The sequence below is a fragment of the Antechinus flavipes genome, chromosome 3 (assembly GCF_016432865.1).
Source record: "Antechinus flavipes isolate AdamAnt ecotype Samford, QLD, Australia chromosome 3, AdamAnt_v2, whole genome shotgun sequence".
In the NCBI taxonomy this organism is placed as follows: domain Eukaryota; kingdom Metazoa; phylum Chordata; class Mammalia; order Dasyuromorphia; family Dasyuridae; genus Antechinus; species Antechinus flavipes.
The window spans coordinates 212902361-212920764 of NC_067400.1; the positions used below are offsets into that span (position 1 = coordinate 212902361).

General features: G+C 32.6%; 1 protein-coding gene across 11 annotated transcripts in view; it reads right to left on the reverse strand.

The window, feature by feature from the left end:
• Nucleotides 1–18404, reverse strand: part of TBL1X (transducin beta like 1 X-linked) — a 359711-nt gene that overhangs the window by 244233 nt on the left and 97074 nt on the right. For 6 of the 11 annotated variants that reach the window (XM_051984558.1, XM_051984547.1, XM_051984550.1 and 3 more), the window contains one exon: nt 2798–2871. The exons of 2 other annotated variants lie outside the window; for them this stretch is intronic. The gene's annotated coding sequence lies outside the window, so the exon portion shown is untranslated. Of the gene's footprint in view, nt 1–2797; nt 2872–17756; nt 17816–18248; nt 18370–18404 lie in introns of all 11 variants that reach the window. 3 more of the 11 variants (XM_051984554.1, XM_051984548.1, XM_051984552.1) reach the window with 2 other exon arrangements.

Below are 18404 nucleotides of genomic sequence, written 5' to 3' on the forward strand. Positions count from 1 at the left end.
TTTTTGTAGTGCCAAGGAACTGGAAATTAAGGGGATGCCCATCAGTTAGGGAATGGCTGAATAACTTATGGTATATGAATATAATGAAATATTATTGTTCTATGAGAAATAATGAGCAGGCTGATTTAAGAAAAACCTGGAAAGATTTACATGAACTGATGCTGAGTGAAGTGAACAGAACCAAGAGAACATTGTACACAGTAACAACAGGAAAATGTGATGATCAATTTTGATAGTGGTTCTTTTCAACAATGAGGTGATTCAAAGCAATTTCAAAAGAGTTGTGATGGAAGGTGCCACCCACATCCAGAGAGAGAATTATGGAGAGTGAATGTTAATCAAAGCATAGTATTTTCATTTTTTTTTTGTTGTTGTTGTTGTTCCTGTATGCTTGGATTTTTTTCCTTGTGTTTTTTTTTTCTTTTGATATGATTTTTTTTGCATAACATTACAAACATGGAAATATATTTTAGAAGAAATTAATGTTTAATCTGTATCAGATTGCTTGCTATCTCTAGTAGGGGGTCAGAGGAAGGAGAGTGAGAAAAATTTGGAACACAAGATTTTGCAAGGGTGAAGGGTATTGAAAACTATCTTTGCATGTGTTTGGAAAAAATAAAATACTATTAAAATAATTTTAAAAGACTGCTGCTGTGCATAAAAAAATCTTTTTTTTCCCCGTTCACTCTCTGGTTTTCTGCAGTAGGAGTGTTAGCACTGAGAGGAGTAAACTCATTTCCTAAATAATAAAGTCAACATGGATACAAAAACAACAGTAATCAGAGCTTATATTTAATTGTCTAGAACTTGGCAATTATACCATTCAAATAAATGACAAATGTTTATAATGGCAATTTCTAAATAAACATATGTGTATTTATATATATATATATGTAGTTATAAATGTATAATTTATGTACAATTATCTTGATGGGATGAAATATGCTTATTCTGGCAACCTCTATGTAACACTGATCCAGGCTATATAATTTTTATTTCATTTTTGGCTAAGTGCTTATATTTCTACACTTATCAATGAATTTTACATTCCATCTTAACACTTCCTCTCCAAAATACTAAGCCCTCAGAACAAAGATTCAGTCTTGTTTTATTTGGGATACTTTTGCTTCTTCTAAGGCAAAATTTTCCATGTATCTCAGGTCACTCTTTATTTTGAAAACTATCCTCTACTACCAGAAGCAGCAGCAAAATAGCACAGTGGACAAAATGTAAGATTTGAAACCCTTAAGAAGATCACACTTTTCCACTGAAGGAAGTTTAAAACCCACATCTCATTCCCTTCTAAAACTGCCCTCTCAACTCCCCAACTCCTTTACTTTTTTGTTAGTGATGCTCCTTTCTCCCAACCATCCAGACTTATAAGACATCTTTTGACTACTTCTTTTCCCCAATTCCTCCGGTCTTCATTCACTAAGTCATACAAAGTTTTTTTTCTCATTTGTTCTATCATTTCCATTCTCCCTGTCATGATTCTAGTCCCCAGTATCTGAATTATTTTAAGTCTAGAAAGTCTGCCTCCCAAATGATCCTACAAACCACTGCCAAATTAACTTTTCTAAAATATTACTTTTATGTCACTCCTCAATTTAATTATCTAACTTAAAAATGTTCACTGACAATACAATAAAATATAAACTTGTTTGCATGATATTCAATGCCCCTATTTTTGCCCTCAATCTACTTTTTCCAACACTTAGTCATTAACCTTATACTAGAGTTCTTTTGTCTGAAGAAGAACTCATAGAGTTGTTCATTATCACTGTCAATTCATTATATCAGAATACTTCTCTCTCTTTTTTTCCATTCCAAAAAATACTAAATATCCATTATAAATGACTAAAGTCCCATTTCTTCAGTGTCATCTCTTTTGGTAACTTATTGTCTTCTTGTCATACTAAAGTCTTCCTTTTTCTTAAACACTTTTGTCTGTCATTAATTTGATACTGAATCAAATTATCTAGCAATTTATTTAATTTATTGTTTTTGTTTCTTATACAATCAACTTAATCATAAGTTCTTGATTTTAGGGTGTAAGTCATATACTTCTTTGTATCACCTATGGTTCACTAGGTTATGCTCTCACAATGGGCAATCAATGAATTATGGCTATCCATTGATTCCATTTCTGGAAAGCCTGATCTAGAGTTGATATCCTTGGATTTAGGAAAAAACAGGACGTATTTCAGCCTATTTGAAAAATGAGAAGCAAGATGCTATTACTAATCCTCGGGAGAAACCCTTTCTGCAATTTTTGTCCTTTGCTTTCCCAAGGTTAATTTAAGTCAGGTTTCACACTCTAAAAAAAATTTAACATAATATTTCTGAACTTAGAAATTGCACCTCACCCACCAAACCTGAGAAAAAATTCAAATGCGATTCAAAGACAAGTAAAAATCAAAATAAAGTTAATATGAGCCATCTAAACAAAGAGAAATATCATTTATACGGGGAAAGCTCATTTAAAAAATTTACTTGAAATAAAATAGGCACTTTATTTTTTAACTACTGCCTCTCTTCATTTTTTAATAGTAGTATTTGAGAGCCCATAAAAAAGGACTTTATTGTAAAGAACTAATGAAGATATATACTATATGATACTTTTGTTTGTTTTCAATCAGCCCAAACTCATCCAAAAATTTTATGAGTAATCTTCATAGTTTTCAGCACATAAAACCAATACAGTTAATATTTATTTTTAAGGGATTGAAAATCTTCAGGTGCTGACAGGATATTAATTAGGTAAAAAGAATTCCATTTTACAAATACTTTCACTTACTCAGAGGCAAATGAAGGCAAATTCCCAATTTTCTCTGGATTTTGCTTTTAGACCAATTTTTTATCTTCAATTACCTGCCAATAGGAAAAACAAAAAATACAAAAACACAGTTTTAGTAAAATAGCCTCACAATAAATTCATAATTACCCTATAATTAGAAAAATTTTGACTTTCATTTTTTATGAAGAATCTCGATTCACTACAAAATTCTTTACCTGTAGAGTAGAACCACCACTATTACCTGTTCTTAAAAATTTAGACCCCTTCCTTTAAAATATATAAACTTTTTTGTAGTAGAACTGAAAATATGATATGTACATATTTATCAACTGTAGAAATACTAAACAAATTGTAGCCTGAAAACATAATAAAATATTGTTATGCTTTAAGAAAAAGTCAACATGATCAATAGAAAGAAGCAAGGAAAGATATATTAAAGTAAAGTAAAGTAAATAGAATTAGGAAAACAATAGCCACAACTATATAGCTGGTAAATGGACAACAAAACAATTAAAATAGAATGTTGTCAAATCACAATGAACAAACTTGGTCCTCAGTGAGAAATCAGTTCACTGAAGATACCATTGCCCTCTCTCATCCCCTAAACATACTTCTTTAAACAGGGAGGAAACCATAAGTGTGGAACAGTGCAAAAAAAAAAAAAAGTTTTTTTTTTTGATATATTGTTTAGTCTTACACAGCTTTGTTTTCCTATTTTATTCTTTATTATAAGAGCTAATTCACAGGGAGAGTATAGGATACAGTACAAAGATATTCCAAAAGTCTGAAAGTAAAGAAGTAAAACAATCATATAAAGCTGACCTAAGAACCAGAATTCCCAGTACAATCAAGTAAAAGAAGAGATTATCATGGAGGATATCTCTACAGCCATCTCAGAGCAAATGATCTGAGCTGACTAACATTCAAAGTGGTATTCCTATGCAAGAACTGAAGATAGTCCCCAAAAGACCTGTTCTTTTAACTGCCTATCCAGATAGACCTAAGAATATAATTTGGTTTTCTATTTATCCAAATGTTTCCAGTAAGCTGAGTTTTATTTCAATCACAAAAAGACCAGAGACTGATTGGAGAAAGACACAAAGTTAAATTTAGAAGAAGGCTCAACTTCTGCCTAAATGTTACTAATTATCTTAATTGAGAGATCTGTAGCACTTCTCCCTGAGAACTCAACATTTTAGAGCCCAGGGGAAGAAGTGTTGGTATTTGCTATAATTTCATTCTCCTCTATCCATAATAATAATAGTAAATGTGTATGTATGTATATATATTAAAAATGTTGCACATGTCTACAAATATATGTGCATACATGTGACTGTATGAACAAAAGCTATATCTTTATGAAACAATACAAATACTTCTTAGTGAATAGCATTTGCACGTGGTTAAATATTGTATATAAGAGGTTATGAGCTATAAAGCAAAATTACAAGGTTTAGTCCCAGTTATAGAAAAATATCCCCCAAGGTGACAAAACAGAACTTTTACTGAGAAAAAGAAGATTTGCCTGGTATTTTATGAAGAATTATATTTAGTAAAGCAGCATTATACATATAGAGAATCATAATCCCTAAATCAGTGAGAATTCCATACTTCACTGTCACAAAAACAATTTTGAAAATCCTCTTGGATTTTGGCAGGAATGTCTCGCTTGCCTCTAAGAGATCTGACCAATTCATTAAAAAATTACTTTTTGCTATCTCAGTCCTTCATCTGACCAGGTCAGGACTAAAACGGGTAACTGATGCTTGAAGGAAGTGTTTCCTTCATCTCTCATCAAATGCTCTTCTAGTTTCAACCCCACCTCAGAAGGTCATCATGGAGACTTTCAGCACTGGTATTACACTCTATCAGAATTGCCTCTAATTCTGAGTGAGTGCTAGAGCTGGAAGGAAAAACTTCCCAAATCTTCCCTTATAAAGTCTAGACATTGCTTCCTTTCCCACCAGCTGCTCCACCTGGTTTTGACTTCAATACCATAATTCACTCATGTTACTCCTACTATTTGAAGTAGGAGGGAGCATGTTCCCCCATTTGGTTTATAAACTCCTAGAAAGAAGAGACTTTTTCTTTTTTCATTTTACTTTCAGCACTTACCCCAGTGCCTGTGGCACAGAATATTGCTTAATAAACATGGTATAATATTGAGTTGTACTCTATTGTGCTACAGTAGATTTTGTTTTGTTAATGTGGACCTTTTGTGATAGATAGAATATAATCTCTGGAATACCTGACATATAGAGTACTTCTGAGTACAAAGGAGAACACAGTACAAACATATCAGAGTAATCTATTAAGAAAAAAAAGACATTTCTAGGTGGACATTATATGATATCAGTTACTGTACTTAACCATATGCCTTTACACTAATTGTTTTAATCACTGTAAAGACTCATTTACTAAATTTTTGAAGAAGGAAGATTCATTCCTTTAAAGTAATGAATATTAAGGACACAACTTGTACTTAGAAAAAATCAATAGGCAAAATTCTTTTATAAACTGCTACTGCTACTGCTCAGCTCACTCAAGTCATTCACTATCATTTGATCTCCACTGTCTCCCCCTTGTCCTAGCTGGATAATGAATAAGCGTGAATTTGTATTACATTTGTAACTTTTACAATGTAAAACCAGAACCATAAAATTAAAGCAATCCCAAATAATAGGAATGACAAGCTACTAATGCCAACTACTTTTACATTTCAATGATATATTAGTTATAAATAATATTTATTCTTGGCAGAACCTCAGGCTTGCAAATGAATAAATTTCTTGCCGATAATACTTGCAAAATATGTGGATACACACTATTGTTGGCATATATATTGTTTTGTTGATCATTTCTTTTGTGAAATTTAATGAATCCATCATGTTTCTTTGTATCAGATACTCAGTGACATAAAATTATGAATAATATCTTTATCCAAACTACAAGAAGCCGTACAAATTCCATTTGGAACTTAAGTGAATTTTACAAAAAAGAGTTCCTATTTAAAGATCATTTACTACAAGCAAATCTACTATGTCAGTCTCATGAAATGAACACATAATAATGAGTCAATTGATTCCTTAAGATATAATTAACTTATTTAGCTAGACTTAAGTCTCACTGAGAGAATCTTAGCTATCACAGATAGAATTTTAATAAGTTATAAAGTCTTAGAAGAATTCAGATGACTACAATGATCAATCTTGACTCTAAGCAGTTGATGATGGTATACATCTCTATTTTTTCTGGAATGCAATGTTGCAATACAGGGGTAGAATAAGAGATAATGCTTTCAGATATGGTCAAAATAAGCTTTGCTAATTAGTACTTTTTATTATAATGTAGAGTCCCTTATAACTGAAGTTTAAAAATTGATGTTAAAAAAACCTTCTTTTTTAAACAATCAAAAGTAAGGATGGGAAAAAAAGTTATATAATCACAGAACTATATAGAAAGACCATGTAGCAAAAATTGATGGATAGCTGGTATACAACAATGTCCCATTAGTACAAATAATTAATTCCATGAAGTGGTCACATTATTCAGATTCACACTTATTCAAAGTTATAATTATGCAAAATATGGTAAGTGGTTCCAGTCCAATGGAATTATGCTGTGCAAATTTTCAGGGGAATCCTTGCTTGAACTAATCAAGACTTGGCCTTATTCTATTAATATCCAAAAATGTAAGCTTCCCAACATTTGGGACCTTTTCCTTGCTCCTTTGCCTTGAGAATTTACTGGAAGATAAGGACAAGAGTTGTACAAAATGGTAAGGTATAGATGGACAGCAAGCTATACTGGAGAAAGAACTACAAAGAGTTCACAGAAGTATGATTTTCAAATGAATTTTTCTCTTTTTAAACTGTTTATAATTAAACTTCTATATTATTTCATAGCTCTATTTAAGATTTAATGTAATCTATATTAAGGAAACTATCTTAAGGATTAAAGACAATGAATGCATCAAATAGAGCAGGATTAGTGATTTTTTCTCACATATACAGCTAATTTTTAAGTGAAAAGTTATTAAAATAAATTTGCACAGCTGTAAAGCCTAATGTTTCATAAAAGCCTAAATAATCCTTATGTTATGGTACTAATTAGTTTTCTAGTTTATAGATGACTAAATGCATCACAAGGTACTAAGGCACTTTGAAAAGACCCTATACAATCTGTTTTGAATCTTAAAAAGCCTTGCCTCTTCATAATTGCACTGAACATTAAATAAGACTTTCAATATAATTATAAAATACATTACTTATTTCTGAATCCATACTCAGAATTCCCAAATACCATATGTTTAGACAGTGTTCCCATTTCAGTTTCAATAACAAGGACATATGCAAAAAATGTCCTATTCACCCCATTATCTATAAAGGTCAACTGCATGGCTTTCAATTTCATTTACTATTTGGTAAACAATTTTTAAGAAGCAAATGTAAATAAATTCAAAATATCTCTTTAAATTAGATTAAATGAGGTAAAATGTGTAAAGTATTAGCACTGAAGCTAACCCACAGCAGGAAATGAATAAATGAATATATAAATAGTTCCTTTTCCCTTCTTCATCAAACTACCAAATCTACAAGTTTGCACAATTTAAGATCATGATAAATCAGAACAGAAATTAATGATGCTAAGGAACAAAAAACAATTAGCCAATATCAACACCAAGAAAATTAGGATCCTAGAAATATTTCTAAAGTTAACTTCAGGAATTAGTGAACAAACAGATGCTATTTGTATTTCATATTTTCATTTCGTAAGTATTATATTTCACCCTAAGGAATTCAGTGCTAACAAGTCAATCAAGGCAGAAAGCATTAACAATCAATCAACTTTGGGAAAATAAGTAAAAAGCAAAGTTTTATAATGTATTTATTGTTTTTCATAGCCAAAGACCCAAGGTTTTTTAATGGCTTTTTGTTGTTGTTGTTGTTGTTGTTGTTTTGTATATCATGGACATGTTACACAGTCTTATGGAGTTTTGTTTTGATTTTTTTTTAAGTTTCATAATTGAAAGAAACAACAAATTTGAGTTAGAGATCAGTGAAAATCAGGATTTTTTTTCCATGAAAAAACTCTGCCCACCCTTTGACCCAGCAATACCACCACTACACCTATACCCCAAAGAAATCAAAGAAAAAGGAAAAGGACCTATATGTACAAAAATATTTATAGCAATTCTTTTTATGGTGGCAAAGAATTAAAATTGAGGAATGTCCATCAATTGAAGAATGACTGAACAAGTTATGGTATATGAAAATAATGAAATAATATTGTGCTATAATAAATGATGAACAAGATGGTTTCGGAAAAATCTATGAAGATTTCCACAAACTGATACAAAGTGAAATGAACAAAACCAGGAGAACATTGTACACAGTAACAGCTATACTGTACAATGATAAACTGTGAATGACAACTATTTTCAGCAATACAATGATCCAAGACAATTTCAAAGGATTTAGGATGAACATATATTAACTCCTTGTGGTTGGGCTCATGGATTTATTATCTAAACTAATTTACAAATTCAATGTCAAACTATGAGATGGTTCTTTTTAGAACTAGGTAAAGACAAAAAATATTGTTTTGGATTAAATCTAATTTCTACTAGACTGTTTTTTTTTCAGTTTTTCTAACAGTTTTTATTGAAAAATTAGTTCTTACTCTAGAAATATATATATAGCTATGAGCTATATGGAAAAAACTGTTCAAAAATCATACTTAATAAGACAATTACAAATTAAAACAACTCTGAAGTTACATCTCGTACCTATTTTTTGACAAAAATAATAAAAAAGAAAAATGACAATTGTTGGAAGGGATTGTACATATTAAAAAAAATCAAAACTGAAAAAAGTCCCACATTTATAAAGATGCTTACAGTAAGTAAATGGAGTGGGAGATGAGGAAAGGAGAAATCCTTCAACTGGGCAATATATAAAAAAATTATGATAATGCTCTTTGTCCTCCATCTTCTAGCATAGTGGCTCATCACTGCATTCAAAATTCTAAAATATTTTAAAGTTGTTTTTCTTTACAATACTCATTACATAAATAGTTCAATTCAGCTTTCTTAACTGCATCATTTCATATAGAAGTCTCTGAAACTGAAAACTAAAACTTTTTACAAGGTCCAAGTATAATTTATGTTTTGAGTTAGAGTTATGCTAGATGATCTTTAAGTTATCATCCAAATCTAGGATTTTATGTAGTGATGTTACTCCAAATTTTAAAACAGAATATCTAGAAATATTTAAAATACTGAACATTAACCAGAATAAGTGGAATGATCTCTAAATCCAAACTATTTGAGCAAAGTAAATTTCTGCCATAAGCACTTGGCTCCATTTCTAAATTAATCCGAATAATTAAATTAATTAAACCAAAGGGCATTTTTTTAAAGCTGACTTTGACTTTTATCTATTGGATATAACTAAGAGTTGAAGATTCCATCATATGGGACCCAATAATTGTTTATTTTAGCTTTGAATATATATGCATTATTTTTTTTAACAGGTAAAGGGAATTAAACCAGGAGTTTTCTGTATTCAAGTTCCAAAGAGAAATCCTTGGCACCAATTCCATGCCCAATTCCACTAAAAGCCAATACTTTACAATACAGGCCAATGGACCACATGATTTATACCCCTACCTCCCTAAAACCCTAGAGGGGAGAACCTTCTGTCAACGTTCAAAATCAGTTTCCTGGGGCTCACTTGGGCAGGAAAGCTGCCTTACTTACTATCTGCTTCATCAAGAACACAGCATTCCTACCTTCTTCCTTACTTTCAAATGTATTCCTGTTTTTTTTAGTTAGTAGCCTAGGAAAGGGGTATTTTATTCTCCCCCCCCCCATTTTGTCTTCAATATACCTGTGCACAAAGAATAAGTAAAAGACATAAGTAATGACAAAGTCCAATATAGGAAAACTCTTTTCATAGGAAAGAGAAAACATATTCTTATGAAAATTTGGCAGAAATCATTGAAGTATATTCCCTCCCTATTCTATTCTTTCTCCCTTCCCCAACGAATATATAGACCAATATATACATATGTAATATATGGATATTTATCTGAGTGTATGTATGCATGTATATTATAGCCAACATTCCATCATTCTGGGGACAGGGTTAACATTGATAACTGAAAGACAAAAGTAATTCTAAGGATTGATTTTTATTTTAACCATTTTTCTGAATTATCCAAAGAATAGCTATCTTCGACGTAAAAAAATAAGTTTTGTTAGCAATGCTAAGGGAGTAGTTAAATCTTGCAGAGAAGTAAGATATCTGAATAATCCCTAAAACTGAATTAGATCCTAAAAAATTGAGTCAGCTTTATTGAGCTTCCCTCTTCTAGAAGTTACTTGTATAACATATGTACAAAATCATTTATTTCAAGGTGGGGTAAGGAAAGTCACTGCTACTGAGAAATTTGGCTCCTGAGTTGATATTTTAAGAAGTTACAATTAGGTTTTGCAGCTATTTGTAAAACAAAGCATCATGAAGTTGAAAAAGAAAGCTGGATGAACAGGAAGAGTACATCTAAAGCAACACATAAATTTTATATATTTTTGAATCTTTAAAATTTATTTTTCCTAATCAGAAAATTCAAACTTATATTTTAGCTCCAATTTCCTTTGCTGTATAAATCAATCAATTTCCCAACAGATTAGACATGGTCTTTCTTCATTCTTCCACCGCACCTCTTTTATTGAAAAAAAAAAAAATCAACCTCAAAAACAGCCACATACTTGAACAAATAAATGTTTATGGATTTTCATCTGAGCAATGAATAAGTTAGAATTTTTTAATTATAAAGGTGTCAAATGAGAATTTGAAAGCACTGAAAGTAAAAATCAGTCATTTCAATACTTTCTGCAGTGTCATAAATTGAGGGAGCTGCAACTTACTAGCAGTATGAATAGAAGTGTATAGGCTAACTTTAGTTTCTTCATCTGCAAAATGAGTATGATACCTATAAGTGCCCATCTCAGAGTGTTACTGTGAAGATCAAATAAAACAATGAATTTAAAGTGCTTTACAAACTAGCAAGTACTATGTAAAAGTTGTTAGTTTTTGCTGTCACTAATTATTATTATTGTTACCTAGATTATCATCTAGAAAGAACTCAACAGAATAGGTAATAAGTCAGTAGAAGATTCCAAATATAGGAAAATTAAGTCTAAGGAGTTTAAAAATTGGGATGAATAGGTAGTCTATTTTGTAGGGCAATTCAATTTATAAATTGTATTCTGAAAGAAAGCTGAATTATTCTCACAACAAAACTGTGTAGGAAGTGATACCAGAGTAATTATTTCCATTTAAAATGTGATGGTGTATTTAAATTGAGAGAAGTAATCTGCCTAGGTCTCCAATTTAAGCCTCCAAATCCAATGCTCTTTCAACTCTGGTAGGCTGTCACATAGTAGATATTCAATAGTACCTATTGAATGACAATTAAAAACATGTGAGAATTTTGAAGTTGGAGGGGACAGTATATTGGTTTAAAGAAGCAGGGAGGATGGAGGATGGGATGGGGAAAAGGGGGAAGGAGAAAAGAGGGAAAGGAAGGAGGGAGAAAGCCAGAGACAGAGACATGTCTCTGTCTGCAGCTGTAGCTTTACCTCTATTCCTGTCTACAATTTCATCTTTTTTATATCCTATTCCCTTGACCCTGTTCCCCTAGAAGTTTTTTCTTTAGAGAACAGACATCTCATTTCTTCATGAGAATTAAAAAAAAAAAAAGAGTCAATACATGGAATTTAATTTTAGAGACAATTTTGTATAGAATATACCTATTCTATAAAGGAATAATACCACAGTACTTGAAAAAGTGTAGAGCTTTTATTACTTCCAAAAGATAGAGGAAACAAATGCTTTTTTTTTTTTTTTGCATAAAGGTAGTTTCCTTTATGCTGCAGCATATTTCACAATATTTTAATAACAATCACATACATTTGTATGGTCTTTTCTGTTCGTTTTGGCAATTGGTGTGAAACATATACAAGGCTACTGGAATATGGTATTAAAAGGGACAGACTATTGGACTATTAATATTCTTGTGCAAAAAAGTTTGACTGTTTTCTAAAAGCCATTAAGCCTTAAACCTGGCATTTTTATTCTGGGATTCATTATTATTTTTTAAAGTATTCTGATAACTACTTCAATATTGGTTTCCTTTGTCTTATTTTCTATATATTTTATTTTATGCTTTAAAAAAACAGAAAAGGTTAAGAACTTTCATTATTTCAGACTTTAAAGAAGGACAAAGGACCTCCCATTTGGGGGGGATTGGGAATTAAGAAATTAGCAGTCAATGGTCTACACAATCCTGCTGATTAAGGACAATTGACAGGGCCCAAGGGAGATAAATACCCCAAGAAAGGAGGGTGTGATCCCACCACAAAGATTTCAGCAAATAGATTGGGTCAAAGAACACAGAATAACCAAATTCAAGATCTAAAGAATAACCAAATTCAAGAGCTGAGATGGACATTAAGGCAGTAACAAAATCAAGGTGGGAGGGAATATAAGTGGGGAAGTCATGAATACCAGTTAGACTGAAGAGAACACACTACTGGTTCTTATATATGGCCTCAGTTTCCTTTGCTATACAGAAAACATAGACAGAAATATGTGTGGGTGTGTGTATACACACACATACACACACACACACACACACACATATATATATATATCTACATACACATATACACCCATACATATATATGTATATATATATAAAAATAACCAGTTGATTTTTAATATTTAATTTACAAAATTTAGAACCATATTTGTTCCTGATATGATTCAAAAGGGAGCAGATCTGTTTTTATATTGATCATGTTACCTATCATTCTCTAATCCCCAACCCACCCTCCTTGGTAAATTTCAGTAGCTCACTATTGATTGACTCTAGGATAAAATACAAATTCCTTCATATGGCATTTATTTATTTATTTATTTTAATTTGGACAATGTGAATTCTTTATTGAGTTGATTTTTTTCTTTTTCTTTTCTTTCTTTCTTTCTTTTTTTAAATAACTTTTTATTGACAGAATCCATGCCAGGATAATTTTTTACAACATTATCCCTTGCACTCACTTCTGTTTCAATTTTTCCCCTCCCTCCTTCCACCCCCTCCCCCAAATGGCAAGTAGTCCTATATACTTCATAGGGTATTTAAAAGCTTTCATAATTGAGTCTCCAACTTATTTTCCCAGACTCATTTTATAATACAATATTCTCCTTTTGCATTACAGACCAACTGATCTGCTTGCTGTGCAAACTCCCATCTTCTACTTCCATATCTTTGCACAGAATGTCCCATAATTGAAATCCCTACTTCTTTTAAAAGTTCAGTTCAGGTGCCACCCAGATGCCTGGTTCTCCGTACTCTCAAAATTAAGTTGTATTTATTTACTTCATACATATTTTTATATCATCTATTTACATAGGTAAGTGTTTATACACCCCTAGTAGAATATAAACTCCTTGGATGCAAGAACTATTTTATTTTTTATAAACAATTAGGAAGGGAGCAGTTAGGTGGCAATGGACTTAGAATCACGAAAACTCATCTTCATGAGTTCAAACCCAGCCTCAGACATTTATTAGCCATGTGATTCTGGACAAGTCACTTAATCATATTTGCTTTCGTTTCTTCATCTATAAAATGAGCATTAGAATGGGAGAAACCATTTCAGTATTTTTGCCAAGAAAACTTCAAATGGGGTCACAAAGAATCAGACATGATTAAAAACAAAATGACTAAACCACAAAATAATTTGAAAGATCTTTCCAGGGAAGTAAGTTGCAACCTATCCATGTGTGTCTATCTTGTGCTACTCTTGTTCCATATTTTCCCGAGCTTGACACAGAAGATCCATCCAATGGGCTGGAGGTCTTTCTTGATTTCTCCTGAGAGCTGGAGAATATAAGTGGAGCAATTTGGACATCCACCCACCAACTCCATCTTTTTTACCCCATGACTATCTCATATTTTCTTCCTTTTATACAATTTCTGAATTACAGTCTTTAATTTTTGCTTTTCAAAATTCCCTGTTATATGCTATAGTTTGTTCACTCTCTACCTCCCTTGTCTCCCTTGCACCTGTCTACTGCTCCCCAGTCTGACACACACCTGAGTATTTATGTGAGACCTGGCTTTAGAGCTGACATGAAAAGCCAGGTCATGCTAGGACACAGTTAATCCTGGAACAGAAACCCAAAGCAGGGACTGGGAGAGCAAGGCTATAATCAAGTTGCTGAGGATTCAAAATTTTCAGGATAAGGCAAGAGATCAAAAATCTAGGTCATCAGAGAAGACGAAAATAATTACCAGACTATCAAAAGCACAACATCAAAGATTTAGGGAATCACAACCAGGACCATGAAGTAATAAGCAAGTGGTAAGAGGTCAGGAATCTTAGGCATCAGCTGAATAAATTTATAGGAGCAGGAATGAGCCCAGATGGGCAGGCAGAGATTTAGGGATCCTGATAAAGCCCTGAGTCATGAACCTGATCCTGAGGCAAAAGCTGTTTGTCCTAAAAGACACTTAAAAAAAAAAAAACCTTGAAAAGCAGGAATATTACAGGGTTACTGGAAGGCAGGCATAAGAAATGTATGTACCAATCAATTAAGTATGGGCTTTCTTCCACCGTATTAGAAAGTAAGCTCCTTGAGGACAAAAACCCTTTTTGCTTTTGTATACTCAACTGATAGTAAGCCCTTAAATAAATATTTTTTAATTGACTGGAAGAAACCTCAGTGATCACCTAATCCAACCTCTTCATTTTACAGGAAAAGCAATTGAGGAAAATTAAGTGGCTTAGATTAAATATATAAGATTTTTAGTTGAAAAGGGATACAGGAGGTCATCTTGAAAGATGCCTCATTTCACAAATCCTGGAGAAGTTAAAATTTTTTTTTTCTTTTGTGCTTTTTGTTTTTGTATTTTCTTGTCTCTAGCACAGTACTTGGCACACAGCAGACACTACAATGCTTGAATGTTAAGTGATTAGTAGGCATTTAAATGTGAACTGCTGGGTGAAGACCTGATTTCAAGTTTGGTCTCACATGCTTATTTAGTTGTGTGATTCTTAGAAAGTCACTAAAACCTCTTTGTCTCAATTTCCTCATCTGCAAAATGAAGTGATGAAACAAAACACTTGGGTATCTTTGCCAATAAAATCCACAATAGGGTCATGAAATATTGAATACAACTGAAAACAAGGCATTTATGTAGTTAAACTAGACTTAAGAGTTGCTAAGACCCAAGTTCAAATCTTGCCTCAGATACTTAGCTACATAAGTATAAGCAAGTCACTTAACTTCTCCCAGACTCAATTTCTCCATCTATAAAATGGAGATGAGATAATTGAAATCCCTATCTTAACATGTAACAGTATCCTTGCCAAAATCCCAAATGGGGTTACAAAGGGTAGGATGAGACTGAAACAGCCCAACACCACCATCTAAAGTGTTTGTTGTAAAGGATCAAGTGAGCAAACATGTAAAATATTTTTAAAACTTTAAGCACTATAAAATATATTTATTCTTTTCCAAGATCACAAAACTAGTTAACAGTACATACTACATTGTTGTCTAAAGTCTTAAAATTAGAACAGGGCTAAAGGGTTTTAAAGGAGGTGGGAGTGGGTGGGAAATTTCATTACTTCAATAACTTCTATAGATGTGCCCAGGGTCATAGGATTTGAATTCAGATCTTTCACCTCCAAAGTCAGTACTTGTTCCCTAGTTCTATACTGAATTTTAAAATCAGATTTTTACAAGCCTTGAAACTGCAGGTGGACTTTGAAAAGGAAAGGAATAAATCACAAGGGAAAAAAATAACAAAAATTTTCAAACATGAATGGAAGTAGTCAATTACTCCCTTCCTTATTCTACTCAATCTGGAAAAAAAAATGAACATAATTTGTGGTACTATTATGGTTTATACTTGCTAATGTTCTTCAGCTGTAAAGTCAAAAGAAATGACTTCAGGGATAAAATACTCAGCCAGAAAGATTAAAACAAACAAACAAACAAGGAACATCCATCTATTACATACTGTATCATTTACACTGTGAATTATCCTGGTCATTATGAAGACAGAGCAATACAGCATAATTAATAAAATCCCCAAATAAAAGGAAAGGACAAGTACTTGAAGTCTTCTTGAAGTATCAACCCTATCATTTTAAAGGAATGCGGGTTCCTCCCCAAGCTGACTCTGCCCTAAATACACACCAAATGTAATAATATTCAGGCATGAGAGAAAAGTGTTTATATCTAACATATTTCTAACTTTTTTTTTTCCCATTCCAAGGATTGTACTAGTTTCCTTAATCTTGTCTCATACCCTTACAAATAAACACATTATTGGATTTTTAGTTCAACATCCAAGTCTTTGGATTTTCTGTTTACAATAAAATATCAACCAGTCCTTAGGGAACCAAGTCTTGACAATCACTGCCAGTTAACTTCACCCAGTGAGCTCTCTCTTGCTCTCTCAAGGGAAAAGTGGAAAAGCCAGAATTGCTGAGTTGATGGCCAGCCTTTCACTGTTTTGATCTGTTCTCATCCCCATAGCTAGTATAACACCCATTTTACCACAAGCCTTCACTCCTACTCTAAGCTGATACTCCCCTGTGGTGTGTTTTTTTTTTTTTCCACTGCTCCTAAAAGATGCACTTTGACAGAGAACAGCTGTGAAAATGCAGCCAAAAACAAATCATAATTGGGATGTGTTAAGTCAGTTTAGGGATAATAGCTTTCTGCATTTGGAGAATGTTTGGGAGGGTATTTTCCCTGTTGGATGTCACATTATATTTTTTTTTAAATGCATTATCATGTGGAGGGGGAAGACTAATGTATAGCAATTATTTGTAAATGGTAATCTTCATCTTCAAGGATTATTTTTATCCTGCTTTGCACATAGCAAGCATTTTTAAATTTCCAGGTCATCTCATACCATGCTTCCTCCTTTCTAGCCATCAACCCCATCTTCCTCCCACTGAAACCTGGGACTCATCTCCTGGAGCAACTCTAATTCTTCTGTGTAAGCTTTTCTTTTTCCTTATACTTATACTCTTTGTATTAGCAAAGAAATGAGAAAAAATTGGTTGCCAATCAATCAGGGAACTGTCTCAACAAACAAGTATAGAGAGGAATAGGGATAGGGGCTGGACTGAAGATTTCACTAACGTAGAAAGAACTACCAGGTAAAGAAAATCTCTCTACCAATACATTTCAGAACCTTCTCTACAACTTAGAAGTCTTGGAAAGTTGCCTAGGAATAATTTTACACACACACACAGAGCCCTTTTTGTGTCTAATGGTATCCATCTCTGGGATTAGGAAGGGAGAAAGAAATTTACATGATAAAAGAATAGCAAGTTGTACATAACAGATATGTGGTTTCATGTGCAATCATCTTTTTTGTTATACTATGTTATGGAAATTCATGTTTTTACTCCATAAATTAAAAAAATCAGTCACTTAAAAATTTTTATATGTCTATAAAATAATAATTTTTTTTCAAAAAAAATTGATTAGGACACTCACAAATTAAGTCATTTACCCAGAGTTAGAGGCTGAACATAAACTCAGTTCTTCCTAGGTCTGGAACCAGCTCTGTATCTTATAGGGGTTTGCACTGTATAATTGCAGAGAAATACATGTCAGAGGCAAACCAGAGAGCCCTTATCAAAACTTCAAAGTAGACCAAGTTCATTCTTCACTCATTCAGTCTCCCTTCCCTCCCCAACTCACATTTTTGGTTCAACACTCTACCCTGAAGTTCCTGACATACCAAATTTTTCCTTTGTTTCTTCTAGCTAATCTTGAGGCCAGTCTCGGAATTCCTCAAAGTATTTGCATCCAAAGAAGAATCAATTAATGAAAAAAATTCTCCCAATAAAATCAACACTTACTAAACTGTGTGTAGAACACTGAAAAGAGGAGCCAGTTTCTTGTGTCTCTTTGCCTGTTCCTACAGGGAATCAACAATAAGAGATTCAACACTACTGAACAGCAGCCTGCAATCCCATATCAGTCACCCTGTCTCTTCAATTTTACAAATGACTAAGAAGCATCAAGGGCTCAGTAAAAACAAGACTCATGACGGTGGAGAGGATTCACCCTCACAATGAAATAGTAAAAATAACCAATAGGAAAGGTTTTGTCTTTTTATAAGCACTCAGAATCAAAAATTATTCAAATTTCCAAAGTACTCTATGATAGGGCTTCTTAAACTTTTTTTACTCATAACTCCTTTTTGACTAAAATTTTTTTATATGATCCTAGGTATGTATAATATATTATATTCAGTTACAAGACCTTATATGGAGTCATGAATCATAGTTTAAGAAACTGAACTCTATGATGCCATGTAATTAGGCATTTTTATTTCTCTCATAGAGTACCTGGTATAGCATTTAAAAGGATGAATGTGAAGTTCAGGTCATGAGTTCCAATTCTGGAACTGGAGGAAGGATAGAATATGGAGATCAACTGATCACTTCTTTGCTCCTCAGATTTTCTTATCTGAAAAAGAAGGGGGGATTGAATTCTTTTCTTTC